Consider the following 23,443-nt stretch of genomic DNA (forward strand, 5'->3'; position numbering starts at 1 on the left):
GCCCCCGCAAGAATGCAGCCTAAAATCTGCGAGGCATAAGAGCCTTATGCCGCGCAGATTTTAGGCTGCAGCCGGTGTAACGAGGTTCCTGAATCAGGAGCACTCGTTACACCGGAGCAAGTAAGCAATTGCGCCGTGTAACTCATGGTTACACGGGCGCAATTGCTTCTTGAATCTGGGCCAATGACTTATGCTGTGTACACACGATCGGACATTCCAACAACAAAACCTAATTGTGCAGACCAGTTATGCCCTGTACACGTGATTCCTCTCAAGCCTGCCTTGCATGCACACGTTCAGTCCAAAAACCGCTTGACCAAAGCACGGTGACGTACAACACGTACGAGTCCGAAGGCACAATATAGCAAACATTCCATTCAAACGGCACCACCCTTTGGGCTGCTTTTGCCGATCATCGTGTTAGTAAAGATTTGGTGAGTGACGATTCGCGCTTTTCAGTCTTCGTGCTTTTCAGTCTGTTACAGCGTGATGAATGTGCTATCTCCATTACGAACGCTAGTTTTACCAGAACGAGCGCTCCCGTCTCATAACTTGTGTAGCACTACCCCGAAGGAGCTGCTGATGGTTTTGGGTGGCACGTTACCTCATAGCCTCTTTCCGCTGTCTAGGGGTGTATGGTGCATAAAACGGTAACGAAATGTCCACGACAAGTGTCTTTTTCTGTGCTCTTTATTACCCAGCCGAGTAAAAACAATAAAACTTGTGGTGATAGGAGAGTTGAAGCAAAAGGAGAAATAGCAGATTCAGGCTCAGCAATAGGGAAACAGTCCTGCTTCCAACGACACTTAGGCCGCGTACACACGATCAGTCCATCCGATGAGAACGGTCCGAAGGACTGTTTTCATCGGTTAACCGATGAAGCTGACTGATGGTCTGATGTGCCTACACACCATAGGTTAAAAAAAACGATTGTGTCAGAACGTGGTGACATAAAACACAACGACGTGCTGAAAAAAATGAAGTTCAATGCTTCCAAGCATGCGTCGACTTGATTCTGAGCATGCGTGGATTTTTAACCGATGGTCGTGCCTACTAACGATCGGTTAGGAATCCATCGGTTAAATTGAAAGCAAGTTGGCTTTTTTTTTAACCAATGGTTAAATAACCTATGGGGCCCACACAGGATCGGTTTTGACCGATGAAAACGGTCCATCAGACCCGCTGTCCTCTGGTTAACCGATTGTGTGTACGAGGCCTTAGTCTTCTTCGCCACTCCAGCCGGAGAAGGTATAGTGTACCTGGACAGGCCTCTCTCACTGACCTGGCAGCCAGAGTATCTTAGAGGAAAAGTCTCTGGGGCAACGTCCATCCTCTCAGTGTCCAGCTACCTTGATCCCCGGTGGATTGTCGAGACCCTATTGGATTTCCAGCCTCTCTTGGCTCTCCTCAGATGGACTCCCCACCGAACAGCTATCTCGCTTGGGATCTTTAGGATTGGGGACCCAGTCGATTACTGGGGCCCCACCACAGCTTTAAATGTTCCCGGACCAACATGGTCCCGGAACCAGGAACACCACGTGGCATGTGCACCCCGGCCTGGTAGGCCATTTTGCCGGGACGCCGTGATGCAGTCACCCTAAGGCTCTGAAGGACCGTTTTCATCGGTCCAAACCGATCGTGTGTGGGCCCCATAGATTATTTAACCTTAGGTTAAAGAAATAGGAACTTGCTTTAAAATGTAACCGATGGATTGCTAAGGATAGGTCAAAACCGATCGTTAGTAGGCACGACCATCGGTTAAAAAACCCACGCATGCTCAGAATCAAGTCGACACATGCTTGGAAGCATTGAACTTAATTTTTTTCTGCACGTGTGTTTTACGTCACCGCGTTCTGATACGATTGTTTTTTTAACTGATGGTGTGTAGGCACATCAGACCATCAGTCAGCTTCATCGGTTAACCTAAGAAAACGGTCCTTCAGACCTACGAGGCCTAAAGGTGGGTGCCGTACTCGAAGAAGAAGAAGAACCCAGACCAATGGTGTCTGTCTCATAAATACCCTCCCCCAGCATGCACAGCGAGGAGAAACCCTCCTGATAGGCTGCTGGGGAAAAGCACACAAACCTCGACTCCACTGCTGCCACCTGTCGTCCTGGAGTGGGAACAGCACCCCAGGAACAACAGAGTAAGCCCACAGCACAGCCAAGCTGAGACAGAGACCCAATTTGAATAGATTAACTGGATCAGAGCTAACTAACTCTCTGATCCCCCTCTAAATTTAACAAAGCCTCGGTACTTGGAAGTAACCAGGCGCTACACTTGATTCTGAGCATGCGTGTTTTTTTTTTTTTTTTCCTCGGAAAAGCATACACACGACCGTTTTTTTCTCGACCAATCTAAAAAATGGCAGGTTTTTCTTTGGGGAAAACCGGTCGTGTGTACTGTGAGGCATTAGACTGGTTCTCTTTAAGATGGGCACTACGGGGCAGATTCACAGAGATCCGCGTATCTCTGTGCGGGCGTAACGTATCTCATTTACGTTACGCCGCCGCAAGTTTTTCAGGCAAGTGCTTTATTCACAAAGCACTTGCCTGTAAAGTTGCGGCGGCGTAGCATAAATCACCCGTCGGAATTCAAATTCGGCGGGTAGGGGGCGTGTTTCATTTAAATGAAGCACGTCCCCGCGCCGAACGAACTGCGCATTCGCCGTCCCTAAAATATCCCAGTGTGCATTGCTCCAAATGACGTCGCAAGGACGTCATTGCTTTCGACGTGAACGTAAATGACGTCCAGCCCCATTCACGGACGACTTACGTAAACGACGTAAATTTTTGATGCGGGAACGACGGCCATACTTAACATTGGCTGCGCCTCATAGACCCAGGGGCAACTTTACGCCGGGAAAAGCCTAACGTAAACGTCGTAACTGTACTGCGTCGGCCGCATGTACGTTCGGGAATTCGCGTATCTAGCTAATTTGCATACTCGACGGGGAAATAGACGGAAGCGCCACCTAGCGGGCAAAAAAAAAAATTGCAGTTAAGATCCGACGGCGTAAGAGACTTACACCTGTCGGATCTAATGGATATCTATGCGTAACTGATTCTAAGAATCAGTCGCATAGATACGACGGCGCTACGCAGAGATACGACGGCGTATCTGGAGATGCGCCGTCGTATCTCTTTTGAGAATCTGGGCCTACATTTTTAGTAAAAGAGCCGGTACACGTGATAGGACGATGGAGTCTTCTGTGATGCAAAGCCGGACTTTAAAAAAAATGATTTTAGAAATTCTTGTTACCATTTCCCAAACCTGCATTATTCAGCAGGGAGGTATGTGATGTGGGTGAGCAATAGGAAATGTGACATCTCTAAGCTCTGACTTTCTTCCTTCTGACATAAACAGATCCGTCTCAGATAACACCGGCGGGAGCCAACTCTTCCCCAAGGAGACACATGATTTAGAGCAGGAGCCTTTCATTTCGTTTGGTGTCCTCCAGACTATATAGGGGGCCAAACCATAGCTAGCGGGAGTAGAAAAATGCCCTAGTGTCAATGGGAGCAGAAAATTGCCGGTGTGGTAAGTGGAAGGAGAAATTACGCCCCATCATTGGTCTAAGTGGATGGAATAGTGCCCCATCATTGGATTTATGTAGCAGAAATCATTGGTACTAGTGAGAGGAATAGTGCCCCATCATTGGTGTCAGCGGGAAGTAGGGGTGCAACGGATCACAGTTGATCCGTGATCCAAACGGGTCACCCCCTTCGGGATCGGAACACACTGTGATCCGCGGATTGCCACGGCTCCGGAGCTAGGCCGAAGCCGCGGCCTTTCCTAATGTTACGGCGGCGGCTCCGGAGCTAGGACGAAGCCGCGGCCTTTCCTAATGTTACGGCCGAGGCTTCGGCCTACCTCCGGAGCCGCGACCATAACGCTAGGAAAGGCCGCGGCTTCAGCCTAGCTCCGGAGCCGCAGTAATAACATTAGGAAATGTTTACACCCACAGAGGAGGAGCCCACACTCGTGGGACACACCGCTCGGGAGTGTCTGTCGGTACTACCTGGAGGGGTGGGTCTCTGTACTGAGAGGGGGGGGGGGTCACTGTACTGAGAGGGGGGGGTCACTGTACTGAGAGAAGGGGGGTCACTGTACTGAGAGGAGGGGGGTCACTGTACTGAGAGGAGTGGGGGGTCACTGTACTGAGAGGAGGGGGGGTCACTGTACTGAGAGGAGTGGGGGGTCACTGTACTGAGAGGAGGGGGGGTCACTGTACTGAGAGGAGGGGGGGTCACTGTACTGAGAGGGGGGGGGTCACTGTACTGAGAGGAGGGGGGTCACTGTACTGAGAGGAGGGGGGTCACTGTACTGAGAGGAGGGGGGGGGGGTCTCTGTACTGAGAGGAGGGGGGGGGGGGTCACTGTACTGAGAGAAGGGGGGTCACTGTACTGAGAGGAGTGGGGGTCACTGTACTGAGAGGAGGGGGGTCACTGTACTGAGAGGAGTGGGGGGTCACTGTACTGAGAGGAGGGGGGGTCACTGTACTGAGAGGAGGGGGGGGTCACTGTACTGAGAGAAGGGGGGTCACTGTACTGAGAGGAGGGGGGTCACTGTACTGAGAGGAGGGGGGGGGGTCTCTGTACTGAGAGGAGTGGGGGGTCACTGTACTGAGAGAAGGGGGGTCACTGTACTGAGAGGAGTGGGGGTCACTGTACTGAGAGGAGGGGGGTCACTGTACTGAGAGGAGGGGGGTCACTGTACTGAGAGGAGTGGGGGGTCACTGTACTGAGAGGAGGGGGGTCACTGTACTGAGAGGAGGGGGGTCACTGTACTGAGAGGAGGGGGGTCACTGTACTGAGAGGAGGGGGGGTCACTGTACTGAGAGGAGGGGGGGTCACTGTACTGAGAGGAGGGGGGTCACTGTACTGAGAGGAGGGGGGGTCACTGTACTGAGAGGAGGGGGGGTCACTGTACTGAGAGGAGGGGGGTCACTGTACTGAGAGGAGGGGGGGTCTCTGTACTGAGAGGAGGGGGGGGGGGTCACTGTACTGAGAGGAGGGGGGTCACTGTACTGAGAGGAGGGGGGTCACTGTACTGAGAGAAGGGGGGTCACTGTACTGAGAGGAGGGGGGGTCACTGTACTGAGAGGAGGGGGGGTCACTGTACTGAGAGGAGGGGGGTCACTGTACTGAGAGGAGGGGGGGGTCACTGTACTGAGAGGAGGGGGGGCTCTGTACTAAGAAGAGGGGGGGTCACTGTACTGAGAGAAGGGGGGTCTCTGTACTGAGAGAAGGGGGGTCACTGTACTGAGAGAAGTGAGGGGGGGTCACTGTACTGAGAGAAGGGGGGGGGGTCACTGTACTGAGAGAAGGGGGGGTCACTGTACTGAGAGGAGGGGGGGCTCTGTACTAAGAAGAGGGGGGTCTCTGTACTAAGAAGAGGGGGGGTCTCTGTACTGAGAGGAGGGGGGGTCACTGTACTGAGAGGAGTGGGGGGTCACTGTACTGAGAGGGGAGGGGGGGGTCACTGTACTGAGAGGAGGGGGGGTCACTGAACTGAGAGGAGGGGGGGTCACTGAACTGAGAGGAGGGGGGGGGTCACTGAACTGAGAGGAGGGGGGTCACTGTACTGAGAGGAGTGGGGGGTCACTGTACTGAGGGGGGGGGGGTCACTGTACTGAGAGGAGGGGGGTCACTGTACTGAGAGGAGGGGGGTCACTGTACTGAGAGGAGGGGGGGTCACTGTACTGAGAGGAGGGGGGGTCACTGTACTGAGAGGAGGGGGGTCACTGTACTGAGAGGAGGGGGGGTCACTGTACTGAGAGGAGGGGGGGTCACTGTACTGAGAGGAGGGGGGGTCACTGTACTGAGAGGAGGGGGGGGTCTCTGTACTGAGAGGAGGGGGGGGGGGTCACTGTACTGAGAGGAGTGGGGGGTCACTGTACTGAGAGAAGTGAGGGGGGGTCACTGTACTGAGAGAAGGGGGGGGGGTCACTGTACTGAGAGAAGGGGGGGTCACTGTACTGAGAGGAGGGGGGGCTCTGTACTAAGAAGAGGGGGGTCTCTGTACTAAGAAGAGGGGGGGTCTCTGTACTGAGAGGAGGGGGGGTCACTGTACTGAGAGGAGTGGGGGGTCACTGTACTGAGAGGGGAGGGGGGGGGTCACTGTACTGAGAGGAGGGGGGGGTCACTGAACTGAGAGGAGGGGGGGGTCACTGAACTGAGAGGAGGGGGGGTCACTGTACTGAGAGGAGTGGGGGGTCACTGTACTGAGAGGGGAGGGGGGGGTCACTGAACTGAGAGGAGGGGGGGTCACTGAACTGAGAGGAGGGGGGGGTCACTGAACTGAGAGGAGGGGGGTCACTGTACTGAGAGGAGTGGGGGGTCACTGTACTGAGAGGAGGGGGGTCACTGTACTGAGAGGAGGGGGGTCACTGTACTGAGAGGAGGGGGGTCACTGTACTGAGAGGAGGGGGGGTCACTGTACTGAGAGGAGGGGGGGTCACTGTACTGAGAGGAGGGGGGTCACTGTACTGAGAGGAGGGGGGGTCACTGTACTGAGAGGAGGGGGGTCACTGTACTGAGAGGAGGGGGGGGTCTCTGTACTGAGAGGAGGGGGGGGGTCACTGTACTGAGAGGAGTGGGGGGTCACTGTACTGAGAGAAGGGGGGTCACTGTACTGAGAGGAGTGGGGGTCACTGTACTGAGAGGAGGGGGGTCACTGTACTGAGAGGAGGGGGGTCACTGTACTGAGAGGAGGGGGGTCACTGTACTGAGAGGAGGGGGGGCTCTGTACTAAGAAGAGGGGGGGTCACTGTACTGAGAGAAGGGGGGTCTCTGTACTGAGAGAAGGGGGGTCACTGTACTGAGAGAAGTGAGGGGGGGTCACTGTACTGAGAGAAGGGGGGGGGTCACTGTACTGAGAGAAGGGGGGGTCACTGTACTGAGAGGAGGGGGGGCTCTGTACTAAGAAGAGGGGGGTCTCTGTACTAAGAAGAGGGGGGGGTCTCTGTACTGAGAGGAGGGGGGGTCACTGTACTGAGAGGAGGGGGGGCTCTGTACTAAGAAGAGGGGGGGGTCTCTGTACTGAGAGGAGGGGGGGGTCTCTGTACTGAGAGGAGGGGGGGGTGTCTGCACCGAGGGGGTACTATAGTTGGTGGGGGGGGGAGAGGTGGATATTACAGTGGGAGAGAGTTTTTTTTTTGCCGATCCGAAAAATGATCCGATCCGTGACTCCTGATCCGAGGAACGATCCGAACCGTGAGTTTTTTGATCCGTTGCACCCCTAGTGGGAAGAATAGTGCCCAATTATTGGTGTCAGCGGGAGGAATAATGCCCCATCATTGGTGTCAGTGGGAGGAATAGTGCCCCATCATTGGTGTCAGTGGGAGGAATAGTGCCCCATCATTGGTGTCAGTGGGAGGAATAGTGCCCCATCATTGGTGTCAGTGGGAGGAATAGTGTCCCATCATTGGTGTCAGTGGGAGGAACAGTGCCCCATCATTGGTGTCAGCGGGAGGAATAATGCCCCATCATTGGTGTCAGTGGGAGGAATAGTGTCCCATCATTGGTGTCAGTGGGAGGAACAGTGCCCCATCATTGGTGTCAGTGGGAGGAACAGTGCCCCATCATTGGTGTCAGTGGGAGGAATAGTGCCCCATCATTGGTGTCAGTGGGAGGAACAGTGCCCCATCATTGGTGTCAGCGGGAGGAATAATGCCCCATCATTGGTGTCAGTGGGAGGAATAGTGTCCCATCATTGGTGTCAGTGGGAGGAACAGTGTCCCATCATTGGTGTCAGTGGGAGGAATAGTGCCCCATCATTGGTGTCAGTGGGAGGAATAGTGTCCCATTATTGGTCTCGGCAGGAGGAATCCGTGTCCCATTGTTGGTGTCAGCTGGAGCAATAGTGCACCGTTGTTGGTTTTAATTTGAGGAATAGTGTCCCATCATTGGTGTCAGTGGAAAGAATAGTGCCCCGTTATTGGTGTCAGTGGGAGGGATAGTGTCCCAATCGTTGGTCTCGGCAGGAGGAATAATGCACCTTTGTTGGTGTTAGGTGGAGGAATAGTACATCATTTTTTGTGTCAATATGAGTGGGAGGAATAGTACCCCATTATTGGTGTCAGTGGGAGGAATAACACCCAATCACTGATGGGCACTGATGAGGTGGTTCTGATGGGCATTGATAAGCTGCACTGATGGACACTGATGAGGCTGCACTGATGAGCACAGATGTGGCAGCACTGATGAAGCTGCACGGATGGGCACTGATGAGGTGGCACTGATGGGCATTGATAAGCTACATAGTTAGTCAGGTTGAAAAAAAGACACAAGTCCATCCAGTCCAACCAAAAAAAAAAAAGCTGCACTGATGGACACTGATCTGAAGAGACTGCACTGATGAGCACAGCTGTGGCAGCACTGATGAAGCTGCACTGATGTGGCTGCACTAATAAGGCAGGACTGATGGGCACAGTAAGGCAGGACTGATATGCTGCACTGATGGGGCTGCACTGATTATCAGTGTAAATGTCCCCTGTAACTGCAAAGCTGGTGATCAGTTTTTCCTTTTCTCAGACACTGACAGCACTGTGAAGGATGTCATATGACGTCCAGTCAGGATGGTAAAGCCCCCTATAGCAGAATGACAGCCGTGAGCGAAGGTGGTAACGCAGGAGAGCAGGTAGGACCAGGTATGTGGAGCTGCACAGAGGAGACCAGACTCAAAAGTGAGGTGAAAAACCTAGAAGGTTTAACCACTTAAGGACCGCCTCCTGCACATTTACGTTGGCAGAATGGCACGGCTGGGCACATGCACCTACAGGTACGTCCTCTTTAAGTGCCCAGCCGTGGGTCGCGGGCGCGTGCCGCACGACCCGGTCCAAAGCTCCGTGACCGCGGGACCCGCTGACCCGATCGCTGCTGGAGTCCCGCGATCGGTCCCTGGAGCTGAAGAACGGGGAGAGCTGTGTGTAAACACACCTTCCCCGTTCTTCACTGTGGCGCCGTCATTGAGCGTTGGTTCCCTTTTATAGGGAAACACAATCGATGACGTCACACCTACAGCCCTCCCCCCTACAGTTAGAAACCCACATGAGGTCACACATAACCCCTTCAGTGCCCCCTTGTGGTTAACTCCCAAACTGCAATAGTCATTTTCACAGTAATCAGTGCATTTTTAATGCATTTTTTGCTGTGAAAATGACAATGGTCCCAAAAATGTGTCAAAATTGTCCGATGTGTCCGCCATAATGTCGCAGTCACGAAAAAAAATCGCTGATCGTCGCCATTAGTAGTAAAAAAAATAAATAATAAAAATGCAATAAAACTATCCCCTATTTTGTAAACGCTATAAATTTTGCGCAAACCAATCGATAAACGCTTATTGCGATTTTTTTTTTACCAAAAATATGTATAAGAATACGTATCGGCCTAAACTGAGGAAAAATATATTTTTTTTATATATTTTTGGGGGATATTTATTATAGCAAAAAGTAAAAAATATTGCATTTTTTCAAAATTGTCGCTCTATTTTTGTTTATAGCGCAAAAAATAAAAACCGCAGAGGTGATCAAATACCACCAAAAGAAAGCTCTATTTGTGGGGAAAAAAGGACGCCAATTTTGTTTGGGAGCCGCGTCGCACGACCGTGCAATTGTCTGTTAAAGCGAGGCAGTGCCGAATCATAAAAAGGGGCAAGGTCCTTAACCTGCATAATGGTCCGGGTCTTAAGTGGTTAATGAGTAGAACACAGGAAAAAAAAACAACACGTACACAGCAACTTGCACAACACCAGTGGACACACAAATGTAAAACACAAACCACATAAAGTGTCATTAAACTCAAATCTTCAAAAACTGTGAATGCATTCTATATTACATTGTGTTCGTACTCGCTCAGACACTAGAGCATTTGTTTTCTGTAGACTGCAAAAATCCTGGTTGATCCTGCTATTCATTGTCCCTCCCTCCTTGTCTGTGCCCTCGCTGCAGCCTGCTATTGTGTAGACCAGCTGCTGACATCTACCGAGCATGCTCCAGTTTCGGTTCCCTTCTAAGCTGCTCATTTGCACCTTTTTCTTATTTATGCAGTCTATGTGACTATAGAGTCACACATGAGAGCATATAAACAATGGTAAATGACACGCCCCTCCCTCCTCCTTCATAGCTTCTGTAACGGAATGACCCGTGACAAACAGAGACTTTGGAAGGATGAGGGGTACTCCTGTACCGGCGTCACCAAGGAGTCTTATGTCTAGGGTCACCTTATGTCCAATAGGACCATAGGGTGACTGAGAAATTATATCCTAATTTACAGGGCAGGGGACATTACTGATAGCTCATATTGCAGGATCTTGAGATATTGCAAGTTGTTGGTTAATGTTGACCCAACCGGTCAATAGTGACTCATTTCTCTGTGTAGACTGTTGACATGCTAATTGAGTCTGCTTCTGAAAGACCTCTCATTGTGTGATGCTGCTTTGTGTGAATTCTATTGACATAAGATGTGGAATGGAAGTTGTCAAGCTGTATGCGGAGACAGAACGTCTGTCTAAGATGTGGAATGTGACTTCTCAGGTGTATTGAAGCCCCAGTGTATGATGAGGGGGGTGGAGAGTCTCCAGATGTCTTTCATTTGAAACCAGAACCCAGAGCTGTGTGTCTCGGTTATTCTGGGAAATGGGATGGATCGGGTCCTGTTGGTTGGAGTGTCAGATAAGCTGTTGTGGTTGATGGATGGGATATCGTAAACGGTGGTGACCGTTACAGCTTCATATTGCTAAACACTATGGGGGGTGGATTTTAGATGTTGATTGATAGAGGCTTCACCTCCCTGTTAGTCCCAACACATACATACCATAGACAGAGGCTGGAGGATCGTGACACAGCCTGTCATTGGCAGAACCTCCTCCAAATAGCTTTACAGTGTGAACCAATTTAAAGCGGAAATATACTGCTGTTTTTTTTGTTTTTGTTTTGTTTTGTTTGTTTTTTTATGAAGCAAAGTCCTAAGGGGCCCCTGAAGCCTAATGGTGACCTCCAGAGTTAGGGACAGCTGACATCCTTCAGTGTAGAGTGGGTTACAAGGCATGGCGGCTGTAATGCAAGATGAAATGGTGGGCGCCAGACACTTTTTGAATGCAAAGAGATGTAATGTCTTAAACATAACTGTGGGAGAGAGGGTGACGGCCAGGACACCCTTAGGTAGATGCAATGTTAATTAGCAGACTCCGAGACTTCTATAGGTAGACAGCTATACAGGTGAAGGCCTTCAGCCAGACACCACTTCTGTATAGGTAGGACTGCTGTCTCATATGGCAACAATCTTGTGGCTGTTACTAACGGTAATTGTATTCAACTATTTGCAACACGAACAGTTCCCTTTACCCCACTGACCGGAAACTGACTGCATGGTGTGAACTAGAGTCAACTAGAGCCATTGGAATACATTGAAAACACTGTGCATGCATTTTGTGCAGAAAAAAAAGCACACAGAACTGTACGGAACTGCGTCTGGTGTGAACTGGCCCTTAACCACTTGCCAACCGATTCACGAACATATATGTCGGCAGAATGTGTGTGGGCAAAGCAACGTACCATGTAAACAAGGCATTTCCCTGTTCTGCCTAGTGATAGGACACTGATCTACTGTTCCCTGTCATCGGGAACAGTGATCAGTGTCATGTCACTCATAGCCACGCCCCCACACAGTTAGAATCACTCCCTAGGACACACCTAACCCCTTCCTCGCCCCCTAGTGGTTAACCCCTTCCCTGCCAGTGTCATTTACACAGTAATCAGTGCAATAGGTGAAAATGGTCCCAAAATAGCATCAAAAGTGTCCGATGTGTCCAAAATAATGTCGCAGTCACGATAAAAATCGCAGATCGCTGCCATTTCTAATAAAAAAATAATAATATTAACAAAAATGCCATAAAACTACCCCCTATTTTGTAGACACTATGGCTCGGATCTCGAGATACGCCGTGTAAGTGCAAATATGCTCCGGACTCAGAAACTAAGATACGCCTGAAAATAGGCTTCATGCGACCGACGTAATTTGCCTACGCTGGCGTATCGTGGGCGCATATTTACGCTGGACGTATTTGGCGCTCCCATTGATTTTCTATTCACATATGCAAATGAGGGAGATACCCCGATTCACGAACGTACGTGCGCCCGATGCAGTGCACGTAAAGTCATACGTCCGGCATAAAGTTATTCCCCATAAATGAGGTGTAACTCAGCAGCATCCATGTAAAGGGCTGCACCAGGGAACCCAAGCCGACATATTTTACGTTGTACGTTAATATGACTAGGCGTAGGTTACGTTCATGCCATAGGCAGTGATCCGACGTATCTTAGGCAGTAGTTCCGACGTGATTGTGAGCATGCGCACTGAGATGTGCCCACGGGACGGCGCATGCGCAGTTGGCGATACGTATCTGTCTGGCACTCGGCTCATCATTTGCATGGGGTCACGCCTCATTAGCATGGCTCACGCTCCCACTTCCACCTACGCCTGAGAAACCCAGCGCAGATTTGTGAGGAAGTGCTTTGTGAATTCAGTGCTTGCCTCTCTGCGCTGCGTCGGCATAGTGTAAAGGAGATACGCTACGGCGGCAGAAATATGCGCCAGTGTCTGTGAATCCGGGCCTATAACTTTTGTGCAAACCAATCAATATACGCTTATTGCAATTTTTTTTTTTAACCAAAAATATGTTGAAGAATACGTATTGGTCTAAACCGAGGAACATTTTTTTTAATATATGTATACAGGTGGTTCTCAAAAAATTTGCATATTGTGATAAAGTTCATTATTTTCTGTAATGCACTGATAAACATTAGACTTTCATATATTTTAGATTCATTACACACAACTGAAGTAGTTCAAGCTTTTTATTGTTTTAATATTGATGATTTTGGCATACAGCTCATGAAAACCCCAAATTCCTATTTCAAAAAATTAGCATATCATGAAAAGGTTCTCTAAACGAGCTCTTAACCTAATCATCTGAATCAACTAATTAACTCTAAACACCTGCAAAAGATTCCTGAGGCTTTTAAAAACTCCCAGCCTGGTTCATTACTCCAAACCGCAATCATGGGTAAGACTGCCGACCTGACTGCTGTCCAGAAGGCCATCATTGACACCCTCAAGCAAGAGGGTAAGACACAGAAAGAAATTTCTGAACGAATAGGCTGTTCCCAGAGTGCTGTATCAAGGCACCTCAGTGGGAAGTCTGTGGGAAGGAAAAAGTGTGGCAGAAAACGCTGCACAACGAGAAGAGGTGACCGGACCCTGAGGAAGATTGTGGAGAAGGACCGATTCCAGACCTTGGGGGACCTGCGGAAGCAGTGGACTGAGTCTGGAGTAGAAACATCCAGAGCCACCGTGTACAGGCGTGTGCAGAAAATGGGCAACAGGTGCCGCATTCCCCAGGTCAAGCCACTTTTGAACCAGAAACAGCGGCAGAAGCGCCTGATCTGGGCTACAGAGAAGCAACACTGGACTGTTGCTCAGTGGTCCAAAGTACTTTTTTCAGATGAAAGCAAATTTTGCATGTCATTGGGTAATCAAGGTGCCAGAGTCTGGAGGAAGACTGGGGAGAGGGAAATGCCAAAATGCCTGAAGTCCAGTGTCAAGTACCCACAGTCAGTGATGGTCTGGGGTGCCATGTCAGCTGCTGGTGTTGGTCCACTGTGTTTTATCAAGGGCAGGGTGAATGCAGCTAGCTATCAGGAGATTTTGGAGCACTTCATGCTTCCATCTGCTGAAAAGCTTTATGGAGATGAAGATTTCATTTTTCAGCACGACCTGGCACCTGCTCACAGTGCCAAAACCACTGGTAAATGGTTTACTGACCATGGTATTACTGTGCTCAATTGGCCTGCCAACTCTCCTGACCTGAACCCCATAGAGAATCTGTGGGATATTGGGAAGAGAAAGTTGAGAGACACAAGACCCAACACTCTGGATGAGCTTAAGGCCGCTACCGAAGCATCCTGGGCCTCCATAACACCTCAGCAGTGCCACAGGCTGATTGCCTCCATAACACCTCAGCAGTGCCACAGGCTGATTGCCTCCATAACACCTCAGCAGTGCCACAGGCTGATTGCCTCCATAACACCTCAGCAGTGCCACAGGCTGATTGCCTCCATAACACCTCAGAAGTGCCACAGGCTGATTGCCTCCATAACACCTCAGAAGTGCCACAGGCTGATTGCCTCCATGCCACGCCGCATTGAAGCAGTCATTTCTGCAAAAGGATTCCCGACCGAGTATTGAGTGCATAACTCAACAGAATTATTTGAAGGTTGACTTTTTTTATTAAAAACACTTTTCTTTTACTGGTCGGATGAAATATGCTAATTTTTTGAGATAGGAATTTTGGGTTTTCATGAGCTGTATGCCAAAATCATCAATATTAAAACTATAAAAAGGCTTGAACTACTTCAGTTGTGTGTAATGAATCTAAAATATATGAAAGTCTAATGTGTATCAGTACATTACAGAAAATAATGAACTTTATCACAATATGCTAATTTTTTGAGAACCACCTGTATATATATATATATATATTTTTTTTTTGGGGATATTTATTATAGCAAAAAGTTAAAAAATATTCCTTTTCTTTCAAAATTGTCACTCTATTGTTGTTTATAGCGCAAACAAATAAAAAACACAGATGTGATCAAATACCACCAAAAGAAAGCTCTATTTGTGGGAAAAAAAGGACGTCAATTTTGTTTAGGAGCCACGTCGCACGACCGTGCAATTGTCAGTTAAAGCGACGCAGCGCCGAATCGCAAAAAGCGGCCCGGTCATTCGGCAGCCAAATTCTCCGGGGGCTAAAGTCGTTAAATCGTTTTGTGCAGTAAAAAAAAAAAAGATCCGGAAGGGAAAGGGTTAAAGATTTTTCCCGGTATCAAAGGGCCGGGGTTCTTCTTTAATGGCGGAGGGGGAAAGCTCTCGTTATTGGACGGAAAGGTTCGGGGGTTTTAATTATTTTGCCGGGAAGAAAAATGAACTCGGCTGCAGATATTAAAAGGTTTCAGGGAATCCTCCCACTGGAGGTAATTATAGCTCCGGGGGTCTCGCAGCACGCCGCGCGGCGTTCCGAGATCATTATGAAAACACACGCATCGTGACACCGGCGAGAAACGGCGGACTTTTACGCAGGCCAAGATTCTGGATTAACATCACTGCTGGAAACTGACGTGATTGGCTGGGCTCCAGCCCCCCCACTGGCTCCGCAGGCCTCTAAATAAGGTCAGGTATTAGATCCTCGACGTGCAATCTGCAGCTTTTCGCATCAGATTTGGACGCCGGAGAACGTGGATGGAGGACGTTGGCGGGGACAAGACGGATAGCGCAGGTCGCTGACTGCGGACAAACTGCAGCCTGATGTCTCTGCTGGTGTCTCTGTTCAGCTTCAGATGTCAGGGAGAGAGCCGAGTCTATACAAGTGACAGCAGAATAAGAAAAGTTATCATTTCTGCCAGGCTTTTATTTTTTTATAAACACCGATTTCTGTGATATTTATCCGCTCTTATATATGAATAAAAATCAGTTAGCAACAACATATAATAGTGAATATGTAGTGAGCTACTACTAGCCAGGGCTCAAGGGTTACCCGCCATCAGTTGCCCCACCCAGCCCGCCCCGCCCCTAAGTCCGCCCCGCCCCTAAACACATAAAATGACACTCAAATGTATTATGCAGAATAAAGTTATAAAAATAAATATTTCCAACAACTGTATCCGTGCCCACCAATGCAGGCTGCGTGTGTCCACCAATGCAGCCTTTTGCCCACCAATCTAGCCTTGTGCCCACCAATGCAGTCTTGTGTCCACCATGCAGCCGTGTGCCCAGTGCCCACCAATGCAGTCTTGTGTCCACCATGCAGCCTTGTGCCCACCATGCAGCCGTGTGCCCACAAACACAGTTTTGTGTCCACCATGCAGCCTTGTGTCCACCAATGCAGTCTTGTTTCCACCATGCTGCCTTGTGCCCACCATGCAGCCGTGTGCCCAGTGCCCACCAATGCAGTCTTGTGTCCACCATGCAGCCTTGTGTCCACCAATGCATTCTTGTGCCCACCATGCAGCCTTGTGCCCACCATGCAGCCTTGTGCCCACAAACACAGTTTTGTGTCCACCATGCAGCCTTGTGCCCACCAATGCAGCTTTGTGCACAGTGTCCACCATGCAGCCTTGTACCCACCAATGCAGTCTTGTGTTCACCATGCAGCTGTGTGCCCACCAATGCAGTCTTGTGTCCACCATGCAGCCTTGTGCCCACCAATGCAGTCTAGTGTCCACCATGCAGCTGTGTGCCCAGTGCCCACCAATGCAGTCTTGTGTCCACCATGCAGCCGTGTGCTCAGTGCCCACCAATGCAGCCTTGTGCCCACCATGCAGCCATGTGCCCAGTGCCCACCATGCAGCCTTGTGCCCACCAATGCAGTTTTGTGTCCACCATGCAGCCTTGTGCCCACCAATGCAGTTTTGTGTCCACCATGCAGCCGTGTGCCCACCAATGCAGTTTTGTGTCCACCATGCAGCCGTGTGCCCACCAATGCAGCTTTGTGCCCAGTGCCCACCAATGCAGTCTTGTGTCCACCATGCAGCCGTGTGCCCAGTGCCCACCAATGTAGTCTTGTGTCCACCATGCAGCCGTGTGCCCAGTGCCCACCAATGCAGTCTTGTGTGCCCAGTACCCACCAATGCAGTCTTGTGTCCACCATGCAGCCGTGTGCCCAGTGCCCACCAATGCAATCTTGTGTCCACCATGCAGCCGTGTGCCCAGTGCCCACCAATGCAGTCTTGTGTCCACCATGCAGCCGTGTGCCCAGTGCCCACCGTGGAGCCTTTGTGTCACAGTCATAACACCTTATATTTCAATAGCCCTGTTCCCGCTGCGCACTGTCATATACAGCCCCGCCCCCTGGCCGGGGGAACTTTGATTGACAGATCACCCGTCACTGGGATTGGACGGGTGATCTGTCTATCAAAGTCCCGGGACCAGGGGGCGGGGCTATATCTGACAGCGAGCGACGGGGAACACGGCTATTGAAATGAAAGCTGTTCCCCCACTGCGCTCTGATCACCTGGGCGGCTCTCTCTCTCTTCCCCCTCCGTGATCGCTGGGAGAAGGACTCCCATTTCACACAGGCTGATGGCTCGCCCCCCCGACTCCCATGCACCCCCTCCTCGCCAGCCCTCAAAATCCACTCGCAAAATGCGAGCAGGCGAGTGGATTTTTTGAGGGCTGTATACAGTATATATATACTGTGTACACACAGTATCTCACAAAAGTGAGTACACCCCTCACATATTTGCACTGCACACACTGGTTGAACTGCCGCGTTGGGAAGAGCTCGTGGGTGGTAAACATCTCTCCTTGCTGGTAGGTCGTCCCGTTATGCTGGCACATTTTGGGCGGAGCTCGCAGCCCAGAGGGTGTCTCTGCAGAAAGAGGGCACATCATTGTCTGGGGAAAGCCGAGATACAGACCAAACTTTTTTTTTTGTTCTGCTTTTTTTGATGAGTTGTAAAAGAGTTCATGGAAAACAATCTAGCCCATTCGCATAGCTCAGCAACTTGAGCTGCTGAGCTCCATAAACAATTATTTTTAAGAACAGGAGTAACTAATGTCTAAAATAAAAAATATTTTAAATATACTTTATCTAAAAAAATAAGAAATATTCCCTTCAAAACCCCTCAAGTTTTTATTACTGGGGGCGATCTGCTGACAGCCTTAAAGCCGAATTAAACCTTCCTATCCTTTACAGCCAAGGAAGCCGCTTCTGTTTGATCTGCAACTGCCATGGTGCTGCCCATGTGATCCGTTATTACAACAGCCATTTGATTGGCTGACTTATATACAGGTGTGAGGGAAATGACATATATATACAGGTGTGAGGGGGGGCTAACCTATATACAGGTGTGAGGGAACTGACATATATACAGGTGTAGGGGGCTGACATATATACAGGTGTGAGGGAACTGACATATATACAGGTGTGTGAGGGGGGCTGACATATATACAGGTGTGAGGGAACTGACATATATACAGGTGTGAGGGGGGCTGACATATATACAGGTGTGAGGGAACTGACATATATATATATAGGTGTAGGGGGCTGACATATATACAGGTGTGAGGGAACTGACATATATACAGGTGTGAGGGAACTGACATATATACAGGTGTGTGGGGGGCTGACATATATACAGGTGTGAGGGAACTGACATACAGTATATACAGGTGTGAGGGAACTGACATATATATACAGGTGTAGGGGGCTGACATATATACAGGTGTGAGGGAACTGACATATATATACAGGTGTAGGGGGCTGACATATATACAGGTGTGAGGGAACTGACATATATACAGGTGTAGGGGGCTGACATATATAAAGGTGTGAGGGGGGCTGACATATATAAAGGTGTGAGGGGGGCTGACATAAATACAGGTGTGAGGGGGGCTGACATATATACAGGTGTGAGGGAACTGACATATATACAGGTGTGAGGGAACTGACATATATACAGGTGTAGGGGGCTGACATATATAAAGGTGTGAGGGGGCTGACATATATACAGGTGTGAGGAACTGACATATATACAGGTGTGAGGGAACTGACATATATACAGGTGTGAGGGAACTGACATATATACAGGTGTGAGGGAACTGACATATATACAGGTGTGAGGGAACTGACATATATAAAGGTGTGAGGGGGGCTGACATATATACAGGTGTGAGGGAACTGACATATATACAGGTGTAGGGGGCTGACATATATACAGGTGTGAGGGACCTGACATATATACAGGTGTAGGGGGCTGACATATATATACAGGTGTGAGGGGGCAGACATATATACAGGTGTGAGGGAACTGACATATATACAGGTGTGAGGGAACTGACACATATACAGGTGTGAGGGGGGTTGACATATATACAGGTGTGAGGGAACTGACATATATTCAGGTGTGAGGGGGACTGACATATATACAGGTGTGAGGGGGACTGACATATATACAGGTGTGAGGGAACTGACATATATACAGGTGTGAGGGAACTGACATATATACAGGTGTGAGGGGGGCTGACATATATACAGGTGTGAGGGACCTGACATATATACAGGTGTAGGGGAACTGACATATATACAGGTGTAGGGGGCTGACATATATACAGGTGTGAGGGAACTGACATATATACAGGTGTAGGGGAACTGACATATATACAGGTGTAGGGGGCTGACATATATAAAGGTGTGAGGGAACTGACATATATACAGGTGTGAGGGAACTGACATATATACAGGTGTGAGGGAACTGACATATATACAGGTGTGAGGGGGGCTGACATATATACAGGTGTGAGGGAACTGACATATATACAGGTGTAGGGGAACTGACATATATACAGGTGTAGGGGGCTGACATATATATATATACAGGTGTGAGGGAACTGACATATATACAGGTGTGAGGAACTGACATATATACAGGTGTGAGGGAACTGACATATATACAGGTGTGAGGGAACTGACATATATACAGGTGTGAGGGGGGCTGACATATATACAGGTGTGAGGGACCTGACATATATACAGGTGTAGGGGAACTGACATATATACAGGTGTAGGGGGCTGACATATATATATACAGGTGTGAGGGAACTGACATATATACAGGTGTGAGGAACTGACATATATACAGGTGTGAGGGAACTGACATATATACAGGTGTGAGGGAACTGACATATATACAGGTGTGAGGGAACTGACATATATACAGGTGTGAGGGAACTGACATATATACAGGTGTAGGGGAACTGACATATATACAGGTGAAGGGGGCTGACATATATATATACAGGTGTGAGGGAACTGACATATATACAGGTGTGAGGAACTGACATATATACAGGTGTGAGGGAACTGACATATATACAGGTGTGAGGGAACTGACATATATACAGGTGTGAGGGAACTGACATATATACAGGTGTGAGGGAACTGACATATATACAGGTGTGAGGGAACTGACATATATACAGGTGTGAGGGAACTGACATATATACAGGTGTGAGGGGGGCTGACATATATACAGGTGTGAGGGACCTGACATATATACAGGTGTAGGGGAACTGACATATATACAGGTGTAGGGGGCTGACATATATATACAGGTGTGAGGGAACTGACATATATACAGGTGTAGGGGAACTGACATATATACAGGTGTAGGGGGCTGACATATATATATATACAGGTGTGAGGGAACTGACATATATACAGGTGTGAGGAACTGACATATATACAGGTGTGAGGGAACTGACATATATACAGGTGTGAGGGAACTGACATATATAAAGGTGTGAGGGAACTGACATATATACAGGTGTGAGGGAACTGACATATATACAGGTGTGAGGGAACTTGCATATATATATATATATATATATATATATATATATATATATATACACAGGTGTGAGGGGGGCTGAGTACGTACAGATGGGGTGGCCGGTGTGTGCGGATTTGGTGGGATGGCCCATGGGCAGGCTCAGGGGAATGTTGGTGGTCTAAAAATATGTAGAAGAATACGTATCGGCCTAAACTGAGAAAAAATATGTTTTTTTTATATATTTTTGGGGGATATTTATTATAGCAAAAAAGTAAAAAATATTGCTTTTTTATTTTCAAAATTTCCGCTCTATTTTTGTTTATAGCGCAAAAGATGAAAACCGCAGAGGTGATCAAATACCACCAAAAGAAAGCTCTATTTGTGGGGAAAAAAGCATGTCGATTTTGTTTGGGAGCCACGTCGCATGTCGATTGTCTGTTAAAGCGACGCAGCGCCGAATCGCAAAAAGGGGCCTGGTCTTTTGCCAGCCAAATGGTCCGGGGCTGAAGTGGTTAAGGAACAATTTGTGGAGGAACCTCAAGGTGCCACATGAACCCTGGTTGAAAAAAGCTGAACTAAAGGACAGGGCAAGGGGTACAAGAGGGTTGTAATTGTGTGGGGATGATTTTTTATAGAAAGTAAAATTCGGTTTTTATGTGGAGGCGGGGTGGACTTCAGGGATTGGCTCAAAGTGGACAGAGTAGGTGATGTGTGGTACTGACCCTCCATGATTGGAAAAGCTGGGATCCAATGAGTCCAGCTTTAAAACGGGCGTAAAAGCCAAACTTTGTTTTAAAGTTTTAGCTAGCCTGGGGAAGAGTTAGACTCTCTGGGCTAGATTCACGTAGCTGCGCCCATTCGTACGGCGGCGCAGTGTATTGTATTTACGCTGCGCCGCCGTAAGTTTGAGAGGCAAGTGCTGTATTCACAAAGCACTTGCCTCCTAACTTACGGCGGCGTAGCGTAAATGGGGCCGGCGTAAGCACGCCTAATTCAAATGTGGAAGGGGGGGCGTGTTTTATGCTAATGTGTGATGACCTGACGTGATTGACGTGTTTTCCGAACGGCGCATGCGCCGTGCGTGTACATATCCCCGTGTGCATTGCTCCCAAGTACGCCGCAACGACGTATTGGTTTCGACGTGAACGTAAATTACGTCCAGCCCTATTCGCGAATGACTTACGCAAACGACGTAAAAAATTTAAATTTCGAAGCGGGGACGACTTCCATACTTAACATTGGCTGCGCCTCCTAATAGCAGGAGCAACGTTACGCCGAAAAAGCCTAACGTAAACGACGTAAATAAATTGCGCCGGCCGTACGTACGTTTGTGAATCGGCGTATCTAGGTAATTTGCATATTCTCCGCCAAAAACAACAGAAGCGCCCCTAGCGGCCAACGTAATATTGCACACAATTATACGCCGCCGCATTCAAGTTACGTCGGCGGAGGATGTCTATTTTTTGAGCCTATCTGCCTTTGAGAATCGGCGTAACGATACGCCGGCGCAGATTTGAAATTACGGCGGCGTATCTGGAGATACGATGCCGTAATAGCTACTTGAATCTAGCCCTCTGATGTTTTCATTTGTTCTGGTGACCATTGTCTGCAAGACAAAATGTGTGAGGTGGTTTCTCACAATATAAAGCTCTTCGCTGTACGATTTATAGTTTTTAAAATACAACCGTTTGAAGAATGACGAGTATTCAGGAGGGGCAAAAAACTGTGGTCTGTGCTTAGAGCCTGCATATAAACATTGGTTTCCTGGGAAACGCTGAGGTGAATTCTAGCTCCTCCCACACAACGCTGAGGGGAATTGGCTCTGTTTTTTTGGCTCTGCGTAACTTCTGCATACTAGCATACTTTGCATATACCAACCATTCATAGCAACCAGTCCATAGAAATCGTCAATAGCAACCTGTCCATAGCAACCAATCAATAGCAACCAGTCCATCACAACCCTCCATAACAGCCAGTCCATAGCAACCAGTCAATCGCAATCAGTCCATCGCAAACTGTCAATAGCAACCAGTCCATAGCAACCAGTTCAAAGCAATCTATAGCAACCAGTCCATCGGTACCAGTCCATAGTAACCGTCCATAGCAACTAGTCCATAGCAACATCCATAGCAACCAGTCCAAAGCAATCTAAACGCTGAGGTGAATTCTAGCTCCTCCCACACAACGCTAAGGGGAATTGGCTCTGTTTTTTTGGCTCTGCGTAACTTCTGCATACTAGCATACTCTGCATATACCAACCATCCATAGCAACCAGTCCATAGAAACCGTCAATAGCAACCAGTCCCTAGCAACCAATCAATAGCAACCAGTCCATAGCAACCGTCCATAGCTACCAGTCCATAGCTACCCTCCATATCAACCAGTCCATTGCAACCCTCCATAACAGCCAGTCCATAGCAACCAGTCCATAGTAACCAGTCCATAGCAACCAGTCCATAGCAACATCCATAGCAACCAGTCCAAAGCAATCTAAACGCTGAGGTGAATTCTAGCTCCTCCCACACAACGCTGAGGGGAATTGGCTCTGTTTTTTTGGCTCTGCGTAACTTCTGCATACTAGCATACTCTGCATATACCAACCATCCATAGCAACCAGTCCATAGAAACAGTCAAGAGCAACCAGTCCCTAGCAACCAATCAATAGCAACCAGTCCATAGCAACCGTCCATAGCTACCAGTCCATAGCAACCCTCCATATCAACCAGTCCATATCAACCCTCCATAACAGCCAGTCTATAGCAACCAGTCCATAGCAACCATCAATAGCAACCAGTCAATAGCAACCAGTCCATAGCAACCAGTCCAAAGCAATCTATAGCAACCAGTCCATAGCAACCCTCCATAGCAACCAGTCCATCGGTACCAGTCCATAGCAACCAGTCCAAAGCAATCTATAGCAACCAGTCCATAGCAACCCTCCATAGCAACCAGTCCATAGGAACCAGTCCATCGGAACCAGTCCATCGCAACCCTCCATAGCAACCAGTCCATAGTAACCGTCCATAGCAACCAGTCCATAGCAACCAGTC

The sequence above is a fragment of the Rana temporaria genome, chromosome 2 (assembly GCF_905171775.1).
Source record: "Rana temporaria chromosome 2, aRanTem1.1, whole genome shotgun sequence".
NCBI lineage: Eukaryota > Metazoa > Chordata > Amphibia > Anura > Ranidae > Rana > Rana temporaria.